We start from the raw sequence: 18,830 nt of genomic DNA, 5'->3' as shown, positions 1-18,830 counted from the left end.
ATAGTAGAGGTACCTACCACTAATTAAAGTAGGGGTACCACTGATGATAGTAGAGGTACCACTGATGATAGTAGAGGTACCACTGATGATAGTAGAGATACCACTGATGATAGTAGAGGTACCACTGATGATAGTAGAGATACCACTGATGATAGTAGAGATACCAGTGATGATAGTAGAGATACCACTGATGATAGTAGAGGTACCACTGATGATAGTAGAGGTACCACTGATGATAGTAGAGGTACCACTGATGATAGTAGAGATACCACTGATGATAGTAGAGGTACCTACCACTGATGATAGTAGAGGTACCACTGATGATAGTAGAGGTACCACTGATGATAGTAGAGGTACCACTGATGATAGTAGAGATACCACTGATGATAGTAGAGGTACCACTGCTGATAGTAGAGGTACCTACCACTGATGATAGTAGAGGTACCACTGATGATAGTAGAGGTACCACTGATGATAGTAGAGGTACCACTGATGATAGTAGAGATACCACTGATGATAGTAGAGATACCACTGATGATAGTAGAGGTACCACTGATGATAGTAGAGATACCACTGATGATAGTAGAGGTACCACTGATGATAGTAGAGGTACCACTGATGATAGTAGAGATACCACTGATGATAGTAGAGGTACCTACCACTGATGATAGTAGAGGTACCACTGATGATAGTAGAGGTACCACTGATGATAGTAGAGGTACCACTTATGATAGTAGAGGTACCACTGATGATAGTAGAGATACCACTGATGATAGTAGAGGTACCACTGATGATAGTAGAGGTACCACTGATGATAGTAGAGATACCACTGGCGATAGTAGAGGTACCTACCACTGATGATAGTAGAGGTACCACTGGTGATAGTAGAGGTACCACTGATGATAGTAGAGGTACCACTGATGATAGTAGAGATACCTACCACTGATGATAGTAGAGATACTACTGATGATAGTAGAGGTACCACTGATGATAGTAGCGATACCAATGATGATAGTAGATGTACCACTGATGATAGTAGAGGTACCACTGATGATAGTAGAGATACCACTGATGATATTAGAGATACCTACCACTGATGATAGTAGAGGTACCACTGATGATAGTAGAGATACCTACCACTGATGATAGTAGAGGTACCACTGATGATAGTAGAGGTACCACTGATGATAGTAGAGGTACCACTGATGATAGTAGAGGTACCACTGATGATAGTAGAGATACCTACCATTGATGATAGTAGAGGTACCACTGTTGATAGTAGAGGTACCACTGATGATAGTAGAGGTACCACTGATGATAGTAGAGGTACCTACCACTGATGATAGTAGAGGTACCACTGATGACAGTAAAGGTACCACTGATGATAGTAGAGATACCTAGCACTGATGATAGTAGAGATACCACTGGTGATAGTAGAGATACCACTGATGATAGTAGAACTCTTAATGATCGGCTATGAAAAGCCAACTGAGATTTATTCCTGATTATTATTTGACCATGCTTGTCATTTATGAACATTTTGAAAATCTTGGCTCTCTCTAATTTTCTCCTTCTCTCTTTCTTTCTCTCGGAGGACCTGAGCCCTAGGACCATACGTCGGGACTACCGGCCGTGGTGACTCCTTGCTGTCCCCAGTCCGCCTGGCCTTGCTGCTATTCCAGTTTCAACTGTTCTGCCTGCGGTCATGGAACCCCTACCTGTCCCAGACCTGCTGTTTTCAACTCTTAATGATCGGCTATGAAAAGCCAACTGAGATTTATTCCTGATTATTATTTGACCATGCTTGTCATTTATGGAAATTTTGAAAATCTTGGCTCTCTCTAATTTTCTCCTTCTCTCTTTCTTTCTCTCGGAGGACCTGGGCCCTAGGACCATGCGTCGGGACTGCCGCCCGTGGTGACTCCTTGCTGTCCCCAGTCCGCCTGGCCTTGCTGCTATTCCAGTTTCAGCTGTTCTGCCTGCGGTTATGGAACCGCCACCTGTCCCAGACCTGTTGTTTTTCAACTCTTGATGATCGGCTATGAAAAGCCAACTGAAAATTATTCATGATTATTATTTGACCATGCTTGTCACTTATGAACATTTTTGAACATCTTGGCATAGTTCTGTTATAATCTCCACCCGGCACAGCCAGAAGAGGACTGGCCACCCCTCATAGCCTGGTTCCTCTCTAGGTTTCTTCCTAGGTTTTGGCCTTTCTAGGGAGTTTTTCCTAGACACCGTGCTTCTACACCTGCATTACTAGCTGTTTGGGGTTTTAGGCTGGGTGTCTGTACAGCACTTCGAGATATTAGCTGATGTACGAAGGGCTATATAAAATAAAATTGATTGATTGATTGAGGTACCACTGATGATATTAGAGATACCACTGATGATAGTATAGGTACCACTGATGATAGTAGAGATACCTACCACTGATGATAGTAGAGGTACCACTGATGATAGTAGAGGTACCACTGGTGATAGTAGAGGTACCACTGATGATAGTAGAGATACCACTGATGATAGTAGAGGTACCACTGATGATAGTAGAGATACCACTGATGATAGTAGAGGTACCACTGATGATAGTAGAGTGACCACTGATGATAGTAGAGGTACCACTGATGATAGTAGAGATACCTACCATTGATGATAGTAGAGGTACCACTGATGATAGTAGAGATACCTACCACTGATGATAGTAGATGTACCACTGATGATAGTAGAGGTACCACTGATGATAGTAGAGGTACCACTGATGATATTAGAGATACCACTGATGATAGTATAGGTACCACTGATGATAGTAGAGGTACCACTGATGATAGTAGAGATACCTACCACTGATGATAGTAGAGGTACCACTGATGATAGTAGAGATACCACTGATGATAGTAGAGGTACCACTGATGATAGTAGAGGTACCACTGATGATAGTAGAGGTACCACTGATGATAGTAGAGGTACCTACCACTAATTAAAGTAGGGGTACCACTGATGATAGTAGAGGTACCACTGATGATAGTAGAGGTACCACTGATGATAGTAGAGATACCACTGATGATAGTAGAGGTACCACTGATGATAGTAGAGATACCACTGATGATAGTAGAGATACCAGTGATGATAGTAGAGATACCACTGATGATAGTAGAGGTACCACTGATGATAGTAGAGGTACCACTGATGATAGTAGAGGTACCACTGATGATAGTAGAGATACCACTGATGATAGTAGAGGTACCTACCACTGATGATAGTAGAGGTACCACTGATGATAGTAGAGGTACCACTGATGATAGTAGAGGTACCACTGATGATAGTAGAGATACCACTGATGATAGTAGAGGTACCTACCACTGATGATAGTAGAGGTACCACTGATGATAGTAGAGGTACCACTGATGATAGTAGAGGTACCACTGATGATAGTAGAGATACCACTGATGATAGTAGAGGTACCACTGACGATAGTAGAGGTACCACTGATGATAGTAGAGGTACCACTGATGATAGTAGAGGTACCACTGATGATAGTAGAGATACCACTGATGATAGTAGAGATACCACTGATGATAGTAGAGGTACCACTGATGATAGTAGAGATACCACTGATGATAGTAGAGGTACCACTGATGATAGTAGAGGTACCACTGATGATAGTAGAGATACCACTGATGATAGTAGAGGTACCTACCACTGATGATAGTAGAGGTACCACTGATGATAGTAGAGGTACCACTGATGATAGTAGAGGTACCACTTATGATAGTAGAGGTACCACTGATGATAGTAGAGATACCACTGATGATAGTAGAGGTACCACTGATGATAGTAGAGGTACCACTGATGATAGTAGAGATACCACTGGTGATAGTAGAGGTACCTACCACTGATGATAGTAGAGGTACCACTGGTGATAGTAGAGGTACCACTGATGATAGTAGAGGTACCACTGATGATAGTAGAGATACCTACCACTGATGATAGTAGAGATACTACTGATGATAGTAGAGGTACCACTGATGATAGTAGCGATACCAATGATGATAGTAGAGGTACCACTGATGATAGTAGAGGTACCACTGATGATAGTAGAGATACCACTGATGATATTAGAGATACCTACCACTGATGATAGTAGAGGTACCACTGATGATAGTAGAGATACCTACCACTGATGATAGTAGAGGTACCACTGATGATAGTAGAGGTACCACTGATGATAGTAGAGTGACCACTGATGATAGTAGAGGTACCACTGATGATAGTAGAGATACCTACCATTGATGATAGTAGAGGTACCACTGATGATAGTAGAGATACCTACCACTGATGATAGTAGATGTACCACTGATGATAGTAGAGGTACCACTGATGATAGTAGAGGTACCACTGATGATATTAGAGATACCACTGATGATAGTATAGGTACCACTGATGATAGTAGAGGTACCACTGATGATAGTAGAGATACCTACCACTGATGATAGTAGAGGTACCACTGATGAGAGTAGAGATACCACTGATGATAGTAGAGGTACCACTGATGATAGTAGAGGTACCACTGATGATAGTAGAGGTACCACTGATGATAGTAGAGGTACCTACCACTAATTAAAGTAGGGGTACCACTGATGATAGTAGAGGTACCACTGATGATAGTAGAGGTACCACTGATGATAGTAGAGATACCACTGATGATAGTAGAGGTACCACTGATGATAGTAGAGATACCACTGATGATAGTAGAGATACCAGTGATGATAGTAGAGATACCACTGATGATAGTAGAGGTACCACTGATGATAGTAGAGGTACCACTGATGATAGTAGAGGTACCACTGATGATAGTAGAGATACCACTGATGATAGTAGAGGTACCTACCACTGATGATAGTAGAGGTACCACTGATGATAGTAGAGGTACCACTGATGATAGTAGAGGTACCACTGATGATAGTAGAGATACCACTGATGATAGTAGAGGTACCACTGATGATAGTAGAGGTACCTACCACTGATGATAGTAGAGGTACCACTGATGATAGTAGAGGTACCACTGATGATAGTAGAGGTACCACTGATGATAGTAGAGATACCACTGATGATAGTAGAGATACCACTGATGATAGTAGAGGTACCACTGATGATAGTAGAGATACCACTGATGATAGTAGAGGTACCACTGATGATAGTAGAGGTACCACTGATGATAGTAGAGATACCACTGATGATAGTAGAGGTACCTACCACTGATGATAGTAGAGGTACCACTGATGATAGTAGAGGTACCACTGATGATAGTAGAGGTACCACTTATGATAGTAGAGGTACCACTGATGATAGTAGAGATACCACTGATGATAGTAGAGGTACCACTGATGATAGTAGAGGTACCACTGATGATAGTAGAGATACCACTGGCGATAGTAGAGGTACCTACCACTGATGATAGTAGAGGTACCACTGGTGATAGTAGAGGTACCACTGATGATAGTAGAGGTACCACTGATGATAGTAGAGATACCTACCACTGATGATAGTAGAGATACTACTGATGATAGTAGAGGTACCACTGATGATAGTAGCGATACCAATGATGATAGTAGATGTACCACTGATGATAGTAGAGGTACCACTGATGATAGTAGAGATACCACTGATGATATTAGAGATACCTACCACTGATGATAGTAGAGGTACCACTGATGATAGTAGAGATACCTACCACTGATGATAGTAGAGGTACCACTGATGATAGTAGAGGTACCACTGATGATAGTAGAGGTACCACTGATGATAGTAGAGGTACCACTGATGATAGTAGAGATACCTACCATTGATGATAGTAGAGGTACCACTGTTGATAGTAGAGGTACCACTGATGATAGTAGAGGTACCACTGATGATAGTAGAGGTACCTACCACTGATGATAGTAGAGGTACCACTGATGACAGTAAAGGTACCACTGATGATAGTAGAGATACCTAGCACTGATGATAGTAGAGATACCACTGGTGATAGTAGAGATACCACTGATGATAGTAGAACTCTTAATGATCGGCTATGAAAAGCCAACTGAGATTTATTCCTGATTATTATTTGACCATGCTTGTCATTTATGAACATTTTGAAAATCTTGGCTCTCTCTAATTTTCTCCTTCTCTCTTTCTTTCTCTCGGAGGACCTGAGCCCTAGGACCATACGTCGGGACTACCGGCCGTGGTGACTCCTTGCTGTCCCCAGTCCGCCTGGCCTTGCTGCTATTCCAGTTTCAACTGTTCTGCCTGCGGTCATGGAACCCCTACCTGTCCCAGACCTGCTGTTTTCAACTCTTAATGATCGGCTATGAAAAGCCAACTGAGATTTATTCCTGATTATTATTTGACCATGCTTGTCATTTATGGAAATTTTGAAAATCTTGGCTCTCTCTAATTTTCTCCTTCTCTCTTTCTTTCTCTCGGAGGACCTGGGCCCTAGGACCATGCGTCGGGACTGCCGCCCGTGGTGACTCCTTGCTGTCCCCAGTCCGCCTGGCCTTGCTGCTATTCCAGTTTCAGCTGTTCTGCCTGCGGTTATGGAACCGCCACCTGTCCCAGACCTGTTGTTTTTCAACTCTTGATGATCGGCTATGAAAAGCCAACTGAAAATTATTCATGATTATTATTTGACCATGCTTGTCACTTATGAACATTTTTGAACATCTTGGCATAGTTCTGTTATAATCTCCACCCGGCACAGCCAGAAGAGGACTGGCCACCCCTCATAGCCTGGTTCCTCTCTAGGTTTCTTCCTAGGTTTTGGCCTTTCTAGGGAGTTTTTCCTAGACACCGTGCTTCTACACCTGCATTACTAGCTGTTTGGGGTTTTAGGCTGGGTGTCTGTACAGCACTTCGAGATATTAGCTGATGTACGAAGGGCTATATAAAATAAAATTGATTGATTGATTGAGGTACCACTGATGATATTAGAGATACCACTGATGATAGTATAGGTACCACTGATGATAGTAGAGATACCTACCACTGATGATAGTAGAGGTACCACTGATGATAGTAGAGATACCACTGATGATAGTAGAGGTACCACTGATGATAGTAGAGGTACCACTGATGATAGTAGAGGTACCACTGATGATAGTAGAGGTACCTACCACTAATTAAAGTAGGGGTACCACTGATGATAGTAGAGAACCACTGATGATAGTAGAGGTACCAGTGATGATAGTAGAGATACCACTGATGATAGTAGAGGTACCACTGATGATAGTAGAGATACCACTGATGATAGTAGAGATACCAGTGATGATAGTAGAGATACCACTGATGATAGTAGAGGTACCACTGATGATAGTAGAGGTACCACTGATGATAGTAGAGGTACCACTGATGATAGTAGAGATACCACTGATGATAGTAGAGGTACCTACCACTGATGATAGTAGAGGTACCACTGATGATAGTAGAGGTACCACTGGTGATAGTAGAGGTACCACTGATGATAGTAGAGATACCACTGATGATAGTAGAGGTACCACTGATGATAGTAGAGATTCCTACCACTGATGATAGTAGAGGTACCACTGATGATAGTAGAGATACCACTGATGATAGTAGAGGTACCATTGATGATAGTAGAGATACCACTGATGATAGTAGAGGTACCACTGATGATAGTAGAGATACCTACCACTGATGATAGTAGAGGTACCACTGATGATAGTAGAGGTACCACTGATGATAGTAGAGGTACCACTGATGATAGTAGAGATACCACTGATGATAGTAGAGGTACCACTTATGATAGTAGAGGTACCACTGATGATAGTAGAGATACCACTGATGATAGTAGAGGTACCTACCACTGATGATAGTAGAGGTACCACTGATGATAGTAGAGGTACCACTGATGATAGTAGAGGTACCACTGATGATAGTAGAGGTACCACTGATGATAGTAGAGATACCACTGATGATAGTAGAGGTACCACTGATGATAGTAGAGGTACCACTGATGATAGTATAGATACCACTGGTGATAGTAGAGGTACCTACCACTGATGATAGTAGAGGTACCACTGGTGATAGTAGAGGTACCACTGATGATAGTAGAGGTACCACTGATGATAGTAGAGATACCTACCACTGATGATAGTAGAGATACTACTGATGATAGTAGAGGCACCACTGATGATAGTAGCGATACCAATGATGATAGTAGAGGTACCACTGATGATAGTAGAGGTACCACTGATGATAGTAGAGATACCACTGATGCTATTAGAGATACCTACCACTGATGATAGTAGAGGTACCACTGATGATAGTAGAGGTACCACTGATGATAGTAGAGGTACCACTGATGATAGTAGAGGTACCACTGATGATAGTAGAGGTACCACTGATGATAGTAGAGATACCTACCATTGATGATAGTAGAGGTACCACTGTTGATAGTAGAGGTACCACTGATGATAGTAGAGGTACCACTGATGATAGTAGAGGTACCTACCACTGATGATAGTAGAGGTACCACTGATGACAGTAAAGGTACCACTGATGATAGTAGAGATACCTACCACTGATGATAGTAGAGATACCACTGATGATAGTAGAGGTACCACTGATGACAGTAGAGATACCACTGATGATAGTAGAGATACCTACCACTGATGATAGTAGAGGTACCACTGATGACAGTAAAGGTACCACTGATGATAGTAGAGATACCTACCACTGATGATAGTAGAGATACCACTGATGATAGTAGAGATACCTACCAATGATGATAGTAGAGATACCTCTATGCACACATAAACACACACAAATAATTTAGAAAATATAAAATGTCACTTGTTCCTCAGAATTATTTTTAATAAGCTATTATTGTTATCCTCATACATTTTATATTATTTTACAAAACAGTAAAGTACACCAAAAATACACCATAGTTACACTACATGTGGAAAGGACGTATCACCATACGAAGGAGGAATGCGATGTTTACCGTGAATCCCTGATACTTTTACTTTACACAATATTTACATTGTTGTGTCGAGCTAACAATGTGCCTCACTGTGGTAGGGCTGGAAGGAAACTGCAGAAAACAGAGACATGTTTACAGTATTAGCATTGAGGGTGCGTTCCCAGTCACAATTCCTGGAGAGGGTTTTTTAACATCTCAGGCAGCTCATAAATATGACATATTGTAATCTTCTGAGATGTGCATCATGACTGCAAAAACAGACCACCTGGAACACACCCAGTGTGTGTCAAGCAGCAGACCCAGACCGTTCAGGAGAAGTCCTGGTGAACTCCACAGCATGCAGAGGAAAGTGGAGGAGGAGGGGACTAGGGACACACAGTGACTGTCTGTAGAGGAGGAGGGGACTAGGGACACACAGTGACTGTCTGTGGAGGAGGAGGGGACTAGGGACACACAGTGACTGTCTGTAGAGAAGGAGGGACTAGGGACACACAGGAGGAGGAGGGACTAGGGACACACAGTGACTGTCTGTAGAGGAGGAGGGGACTAGGGACACACAGTGACTGTCTGTGGAGGAGGAGGGACTAGGGACACACAGGAGGAGGAGGGACTAGGGACACACAGTGACTGTCTGTGAGACCAGAAACAGACAGCATTCGTAGAACCAGAGCCATATATTTAGCCTGATATTGGTCTATGTATGGCTCTGCGTAAGGCCTTTACAACACATGCATGGTCTGTCATCTGTAACAGTATAGCTAGTTATTCACACAGATGAGAAAACAAGGATTTCACGCTGTTATGTTTGTGAGAATGGGAATATGTTCCAGAGTGTTCTGAAAGTACTGTCTGGAACACAGTGAATTAGATGAGGAAGTGGAGCCATTTTGAAAGTACTGTCTGGAACACAGTGAATTAGATGAGGAAGTGGAGCCATTCTGAAAGTACTGTCTGGAACACAGTGAATTAGATGAGGAAGTGGAGCCATTTTGAAAGTACTGTCTGGAACACAGTGAATTAGATGAGGAAGTGGAGCCATTCTGAAAGTACTGTCTGGAACACAGTGAATTAGATGAGGAAGTGGAGCCATTTTGAAAGTACTGTCTGGAACACAGTGAATTAGATGAGGAAGTGGAGCCATTCTGAAAGTACTGTCTGGAACACAGTGAATTAGATGAGGAAGTGGAGCCATTCTGAAAGTACTGTCTGGAACACAGTGAATTAGATGAGGAAGTGGAGCCATTTTGAAAGTACTGTCTGGAACACAGTGAATTAGATGAGGAAGTGGAGCCATTTTGAAAGTACTGTCTGGAACACAGTGAATTAGATGAGGAAGTGGAGCCATTTTGAAAGTACTGTCTGGAACACAGTGAATTATAGATGAGGAAGTGGAGCCATTTTGAAAGTACTGTCAGGAACACAGTGAATTAGATGAGGAAGTGGAGCCATTTTGAAAGTACTGTCTGGAACACAGTGAATTAGATGAGGAAGTGAAGCCATTTTGAAAGTACTGTCTGGAACACAGTGAATTAGATGAGGAAGTGGAGCCATTTTGAAAGTACTGTCTGGAACACAGTGAATTAGATGAGGAAGTGGAGCCATTTTGAAAGTACTGTCTGGAACACAGTGAATTAGATGAGGAAGTGGAGCCATTTTGAAAGTACTGTCTGGAACACAGTGAATTAGATGAGGAAGTGGAGCCATTTTGAAAGTACTGTCTGGAACACAGTGAATTAGATGAGGAAGTGGAGCCATTTTGAAAGTACTGTCTGGAACACAGTGAATTAACTCATAATTTCATAATGATTGGCAGTGCTGTTTATAGGCAGATGGGAAGGAAGCATCCCTTGATATTAGTGGCATAGTTACTGACCCCTCTCCATTAAAAACTCTGCAGAGAGATTCTAGTGCAGAAACCTCAGTCCTCACTATCTAGTGTTGTAGGCTATAAAAGGCAATAAAAAAACATGAACATTACTAGGCTTCGTTCCTAACGGTACCCTATTCCCTATGTAGTGCACTGCTTTTGAGCTGAGCTGTATGCACCCTGGTCAAATGTAGTGCACTACTACCCTATAGACCTTGGTCAAAAGTAGTGCACTACGTAGGGAATATGGTACCATTTGAGGCACACTTCTAATCTGGAATCCCAAACACTCTTTGCATAGACTAAAATTAGTTCCAGAGAGTTTTCAATAGTTTTCAATCTCCTCTCTGTCTTTTCAGGAGTTTTCAATCTCCTCTCTGTCTTTTCAGGAGTTTTCAATAGTTTTCAATATCCTCTCTGTCTTTTCAGGAGTTTTCAATAGTTTTCAATCTCCTCTCTGTCTTTTCAGGAGTTTTCAATAGTTCTCAATCTCTCTGTCTTTTCAATAGTTTTCAGTCTCCTTTGTCTTTTCAGGAGTTTTCAATAGTTTTCAATCTCCTCTCTGTCTATTCAGGAGTTTCACTAGTTGTGGACATTGTAGTTGTGTGTCAATGTGAAAGTACTATTGACTCTATGTACTTGGCGTCTGGTATAAAAAAACGGCAGTTCACTTTACATCTGATATTGCCTTGTTGAAGCAAGTCGATTGAAGCAAGTCGATTGAAGCAAGTTGAGTGCTGCTGGGTTTAGTTTGGAACCTTTCCCTGGGTTTAGTTTGGAACCGTTCCCAGGGTTTAGTTTGGAACCGTTCCCTGGGTTTAGTTTGGAACCGTTCCCTGGGTTTAGTTTGGAACCGTTCCCAGGGTTTAGTTTGGAACTGTTCCCTGGGTTTAGTTTGGAACCGTTCCCTGGGTTTAGTTTGGAACCGTTCCCTGGGTTTAGTTTGGAACCGTTCCCTGGGTTTAGTTTGGAACCGTTCCCTGGGTTTAGTTTGGAACCGTTCCCAGGGTTTAGTTTGGAACCGTTCCCTGGGTTTAGTTTGGAACCGTTCCCTGGGTTTAGTTTGGAACCGTTCCCTGGGTTTAGTTTAGAACCGTTCCCTGGGTTTAGTTGGGAACCGTTCCCTGGGTTTAGTTTGAAACCGTTCCCTGGGTTTAGTTTGGAACCGTTCCCTGGGTTTAGTTTGGAACCGTTCCCTGGGTTTAGTTTAGAACCGTTCCCTGGGTTTAGTTTGGAACCTTTCCCTGGGTTTAGTTTGGAACCGTTCCCTGGGTTTAGTTTGGAACCGTTCCCTGGGTTTAGTTTGGAACCGTTCCCTGGGTTTAGTTTGGAACCGTTCCCTGGGTTTAGTTTGGAACCGTTCCCTGGGTTTAGTTTGGAACCGTTCCCTGGGTTTAGTTTGGAACCGTTCCCAGGGTTTAGTTTAGAACCGTTCCCTGGGTTTAGTTTAGAACCGTTCCCTGGGTTTAGTTTGGAACCGTTCCCTGGGTTTAGTTTAGAACCGTTCCCTGGGTTTAGTTTGGAACCTTTCCCTGGGTTTAGTTTGGAACCGTTCCCTGGGTTTAGTTTGGAACCGTTCCCTGGGTTTAGTTTGGAACCGTTCCCTGGGTTTAGTTTGGAACCGTTCCCTGGGTTTAGTTTGGAACCGTTCCCTGGGTTTAGTTTGGAACCGTTCCCTGGGTTTAGTTTGGAACCGTTCCCTGGGTTTAGTTTGGAACCGTTCCCTGCTGAATGCTTAACTGAAGCATCCGTCTTCCAGGAAGAGATAGAGAGAGACCGTGGTGGTGTAAACAATGGCAACCTATTCCCTATGTAATGCACAAAAGTAGTGCACTATCAAGGGAATAGGGTGCCATTTGGGACGCAGTGAGGTATCCCGTCAACACCAAACTCTAGAAGTTAGTACAGGTCAGACCATATCCCATCAACACCAAACTCTAGAGGTTAGTACAGGTCAGACCATATCCCATCACCACCAAACTCTAGAAGTTAGTACAGGTCAGACCATATCCCATCAACACCAAACTCTAGAAGTTAGTACAGGTCAGACCATATCCCATCACCACCAAACTCTAGAAGTTAGTACAGGTCAGACCATATCCCATCAACACCAAACTCTAGAAGTTAGTACAGGTCAGACCATATCCCATCACCACCAAACTCTAGAAGTTAGTACAGGTCAGACCATATCCCATCAACACCAAACTCTAGAGGTTAGTACAGGTCAGACCATATCCCATCAACACCAAACTCTAGAGGTTAGTACAGGTCAGACCATATCCCATCACCACCAAACTCTAGAAGTTAGTACAGGTCAGACCATATCCCATCACCACCAAACTCTAGAAGTTAGTACAGGTCAGACCATATCCCATCAACACCAAACTCTAGAGGTTAGTACAGGTCAGACCATATCCCATCACCACCAAACTCTAGAAGTTAGTACAGGTCAGACCATATCCCATCAACACCAAACTCTAGAAGTTAGTACAGGTCAGACCATATCCCATCAACACCAAACTCTAGAAGTTAGTACAGGTCAGACCATATCCCATCAACACCAAACTCTAGAGGTTAGTACAGGTCAGACCATATCCCATCAACACCAAACTCTAGAGGTTAGTACAGGTCAGACCATATCCCATCACCACCAAACTCTAGAAGTTAGTACAGGTCAGACCATATCCCATCAACACCAAACTCTAGAAGTTAGTACAGGTCAGACCATATCCCGTCAACACCAAACTCTAGAGGTTAGTACAGGTCAGACCATATCCCATCAACACCAAACTCTAGAGGTTAGTACAGGTCAGACCATATCCCATCACCACCAAACTCTAGAGGTTAGTACAGGTCAGACCATATCCCATCACCACCAAACTCTAGAAGTTAGTACAGGTCAGACCATATCCCATCAACACCAAACTCTAGAGGTTAGTACAGGTCAGACCATATCCCATCACCACCAAACTCTAGAAGTTAGTACAGGTCAGACCATATCCCGTCACCACCAAACCCTAGAAGTTAGTACAGGTCAGACCATATCCCATCAACACCAAACTCTAGAAGTTAGTACAGGTCAGACCATATCCCGTCAACACCAAACCCTAGAAGTTAGTACAGGTCAGACCATATCCCATCAACACCAAACTCTAGAAGTTAGTACAGGTCAGACCATATCCCATCAACACCAAACTCTAGAAGTTAGTACAGGTCAGACCATATCCCATCACCACCAAACTCTAGAAGTTAGTACAGGTCAGACCATATCCCATCACCACCAAACTCTAGAAGTTAGTACCGGGAAAACAGCTCAGTGGAAGTCGTAGGAAGTAGTAGCAGCCAATGGAAAACCACTGCAAGTACTACTGTACCTCAGGGAATACTACACAGGTTCAACTTAATATCACCACATAATTAATAGGCCGCATCAAATAAACTAAACATTTTTTTTAAACTATTCCCACTTGTAAGGCACAATAAAATTGACAAAGATTAGACTCATTTCAAAAACAAATGCAAAAAAAATAAAAAAAATAAAAAATATCTCAGAAAACAAAAGTTCCTTGAGTACGGTGTCTTGGCATTGGTTGTCTAGTGAAGAGAAGGGGAGGGGTATCGACCAATACAACCTTTCCTGATCCCTGATGCCCCTCCCACTAAACACAGCCTGAGACAGCCTCTCAGAAGTACCAGGATGGACGAGCCTGCGACAGCCTCTCAGAAGTACCAGGATGGAAGAGCCTGAGACAGCCTCTCAGAAGTACCAGGATGGACGAGCCTGAGACAGCCTCTCAGAAGTACCAGGATGGACGAGCCTGAGACAGCCTCTCAGAAGTACCAGGATGGAAGGGCCTGTGACAGCCTCTCAGAAGTACCAGGATGGAAACTCTCTCTTTACCGTTGAGGAGAGACCATGTGTGGCACAAATAGTACTCTATTCCCTATGTAGTGCACTACTTTACACCAGGGCCCATGGTGCTTTGCTCAAAAGTAGTGCACTACATAGGGAATAGGGTGCCATAGGGCTGTGCTCAAAAGTAGTGCACTATATAGGGAATAGGGTGCCATTTGGGATGCAATCCAGGGAGTAGAAGGCAACGAACAGAAAGAGGTTTAAAAAGTCCCTGGTAGGCAGACGCATCAGGCCGTTCTGGCAGCTCAGCCCAAGTTAGATGGACGGAGGGAGAGAGGTGTTCAGTCATTGTGTTTATCGGCGGCTGTGAGGGGGTCTCGTTCAGTCATTGTGTTTATCCGAGGCTGTGAGGGGTCTCGTTCAGTCATTGTGTTTATCGGAGGCTGTGAGGGGGGGGTCTCGTTCAGTCATTGTGTTTATCCGAGGCTGTGAGGGGCCTCGTTCAGTCATTGTGTTTATCGGAGGCTGTGAGGGGTCTCGTTCAGTCATTGTGTTTATCCGAGGCTGTAGGGGGGGGTATCGTTCAGTCATTGTGTTTATCCGAGGCTGTGAGGGGTCTCGTTCAGTCATTGTGTTTATCCGAGGCTGTGAGGGGTCTCGTTCAGTCATTGTGTTTATCCGAGGCTGTGAGGGGGGGGGGTCTCGTTCAGTCATTGTGTTTATCGGAGGCTGTGAGGAGGGGCCTCGTTCAGTCATTGTGTTTATCCGAGGCTGTAGGGGGGGGGGGTCTCGTTCAGTCATTGTTTTTATCCGAGGCTGTGAGGGGGGCCTCGTTCAGTCATTGTGTTTATCCGAGGCTGTGAGGGGTCTCGTTCATTCATTGTGTTTATCGGAGGCTGTGAGGTGGGTCTCGTTCAGTCATTGTGTTTATCGGAGGCTGTGAGGGGTCTCGTTCAGTCATTGTGTTTATCCGAGGCTGTAGAGGGGGGCTCGTTCAGTCATTGTGTTTATCCGAGGCTGTGAGGGGGGGGTCTCGTTCAGTCATTGTGTTTACCCGAGGCTGTGAGGGGCCTCGTTCAGTCATTGTGTTTATCCGAGGCTGTGAGGGGTCTCGTTCAGTCATTGTGTTTATCCGAGGCTGTGAGGGGTCTCGTTCAGTCATTGTGTTTATCCGAGGCTGTGAGGGGCCTCGTTCAGTTGTTGTGTTTATCGGAGGCTGTGAGGGGACTCGTTCAGTCATTGTGTTTATCGGAGGCTGTGAGGGGGGGGGGGGGGGGGGGGCCTCGTTCAGTCATTGTGTTTATCGGAGGCTGTGAGGGGTCTCGTTCAGTCATTGTGTTTATCCGAGGCTGTGAGGGGCCTCGTTCAGTTGTTGTGTTTATCGGAAGCTGTGAGGGGCATCGTTCAGTCATTGTGTTTATGCGAGGCTGTGAGGGGCCTCGTTCAGTTGTTGTGTTTATCGGAAGCTGTGAGGGGCCTCGTTCAGTCATTGTGTTTATCCGAGGCTGTGAGGGGGCTCGTTCAGTCATTGTGTTTATCCGAGGCTGTGAGGGGGCTCGTTCAGTCATTGTGTTTATCCGAGGCTGTGAGGGGCCTCGTTCAGTCATTGTGTTTATCGGAGGCTGTGAGGGGTCTCGTTCAGTCGTTGTGTTTATCCGAGGCTGTGAGGGGCCTCGTTCAGTCATTGTGTTTATCCGAGGCTGTGAGGGGGCTCGTTCAGTCATTGTGTTTATCCGAGGCTGTGAGGGGTCTCGTTCAGTCATTGTGTTTATCCGAGGCTGTGAGGGGTCTCGTTCAGTCATTGTGTTTATCCGAGGCTGTGAGGGGGGGTTCTCTCGTTCAGTCATTGTGTTTATCGGAGGCTGTGAGGAGGGGCCTCGTTCAGTCATTGTGTTTATCCGAGGCTGTAGGGGGGGGGGGTCTCGTTCAGTCATTGTTTTTATCCGAGGCTGTGAGGGGGGCCTCGTTCAGTCATTGTGTTTATCCGAGGCTGTGAGGGGTCTCGTTCATTCATTGTGTTTATCGGAGGCTGTGAGGTGGGTCTCGTTCAGTCATTGTGTTTATCGGAGGCTGTGAGGGGTCTCGTTCAGTCATTGTGTTTATCCGAGGCTGTAGGGGGGGGCTCGTTCAGTCATTGTGTTTATCCGAGGCTGTGAGGGGGGGTCTCGTTCAGTCATTGTGTTTACCCGAGGCTGTGAGGGGCCTCGTTCAGTCATTGTGTTTATCCGAGGCTGTAGGGGGGGGGTCTCGTTCAGTCATTGTGTTTATCCGAGGCTGTGAGGGGTCTCGTTCAGTCATTGTGTTTATCCGAGGCTGTGAGGGGTCTCGTTCAGTCATTGTGTTTATCCGAGGCTGTGAGGGGCCTCGTTCAGTTGTTGTGTTTATCGGAGGCTGTGAGGGGACTCGTTCAGTCATTGTGTTTATCGGCGGCTGTGAGGGGGGGGGGGGGGGCTCGTTCAGTCATTGTGTTTATCGGAGGCTGTGAGGGGTCTCGTTCAGTCATTGTGTTTATCCGAGGCTGTGAGGGGCCTCGTTCAGTTGTTGTGTTTATCGGATGCTGTGAGGGGCATCGTTCAGTCATTGTGTTTATCCGAGGCTGTGAGGGGCCTCGTTCAGTTGTTGTGTTTATCGGAAGCTGTGAGGGGCCTCGTTCAGTCATTGTGTTTATCCGAGGCTGTGAGGGGGCTCGTTCAGTCATTGTGTTTATCCGAGGCTGTGAGGGGGCTCGTTCAGTCATTGTGTTTATCGGAGGCTGTGAGGGGTCTCGTTCAGTCGTTGTGTTTATCCGAGGCTGTGAGGGGCCTCGTTCAGTCATTGTGTTTATCCGAGGCTGTGAGGGGTCTCGTTCAGTCATTGTGTTTATCCGAGGCTGTGAGGGGGTCTCGTTCAGTCATTGTGTTTATCCGAGGCTGTGAGGGGGGGGGGTCTCGTTCAGTCATTGTGTTTATCGGAGGCTGTGAGGAGGGGCCTCGTTCAGTCATTGTGTTTATCCGAGGCTGTAGGGGGGGGGGGTCTCGTTCAGTCATTGTTTTTATCCGAGGCTGTGAGGGGGGCCTCGTTCAGTCATTGTGTTTATCCGAGGCTGTGAGGGGTCTCGTTCATTCATTGTGTTTATCGGAGGCTGTGAGGTGGGTCTCGTTCAGTCATTGTGTTTATCGGAGGCTGTGAGGGGTCTCGTTCAGTCATTGTGTTTATCCGAGGCTGTAGGGGGGGGCTCGTTCAGTCATTGTGTTTATCCGAGGCTGTGAGGGGGGGTCTCGTTCAGTCATTGTGTTTACCCGAGGCTGTGAGGGGCCTCGTTCAGTCATTGTGTTTATCCGAGGCTGTAGGGGGGGGGTCTCGTTCAGTCATTGTGTTTATCCGAGGCTGTGAGGGGTCTCGTTCAGTCATTGTGTTTATCCGAGGCTGTGAGGGGTCTCGTTCAGTCATTGTGTTTATCCGAGGCTGTGAGGGGCCTCGTTCAGTTGTTGTGTTTATCGGAGGCTGTGAGGGGACTCGTTCAGTCATTGTGTTTATCGGCGGCTGTGAGGGGGGGGGGGGGGGCTCGTTCAGTCATTGTGTTTATCGGAGGCTGTGAGGGGTCTCGTTCAGTCATTGTGTTTATCCGAGGCTGTGAGGGGCCTCGTTCAGTTGTTGTGTTTATCGGATGCTGTGAGGGGCATCGTTCAGTCATTGTGTTTATCCGAGGCTGTGAGGGGCCTCGTTCAGTTGTTGTGTTTATCGGAAGCTGTGAGGGGCCTCGTTCAGTCATTGTGTTTATCCGAGGCTGTGAGGGGGCTCGTTCAGTCATTGTGTTTATCCGAGGCTGTGAGGGGGCTCGTTCAGTCATTGTGTTTATCCGAGGCTGTGAGGGGCCTCGTTCAGTCATTGTGTTTATCGGAGGCTGTGAGGGGTCTCGTTCAGTCGTTGTGTTTATCCGAGGCTGTGAGGGGCCTCGTTCAGTCATTGTGTTTATCCGAGGCTGTGAGGGGGCTCGTTCAGTCATTGTGTTTATCCGAGGCTGTGAGGGGCCTCGTTCAGTTGTTGTGTTTATCGGAAGCTGTGAGGGGCCTCGTTCAGTCATTGTGTTTATCCGAGGCTGTGAGGGGGCTCGTTCAGTCATTGTGTTTATCCGA

This window comes from Salvelinus alpinus, chromosome 5 (assembly GCF_045679555.1).
Source record: "Salvelinus alpinus chromosome 5, SLU_Salpinus.1, whole genome shotgun sequence".
Taxonomy (NCBI): domain Eukaryota; kingdom Metazoa; phylum Chordata; class Actinopteri; order Salmoniformes; family Salmonidae; genus Salvelinus; species Salvelinus alpinus.
This window is presented reverse-complemented; position numbering follows the sequence as displayed.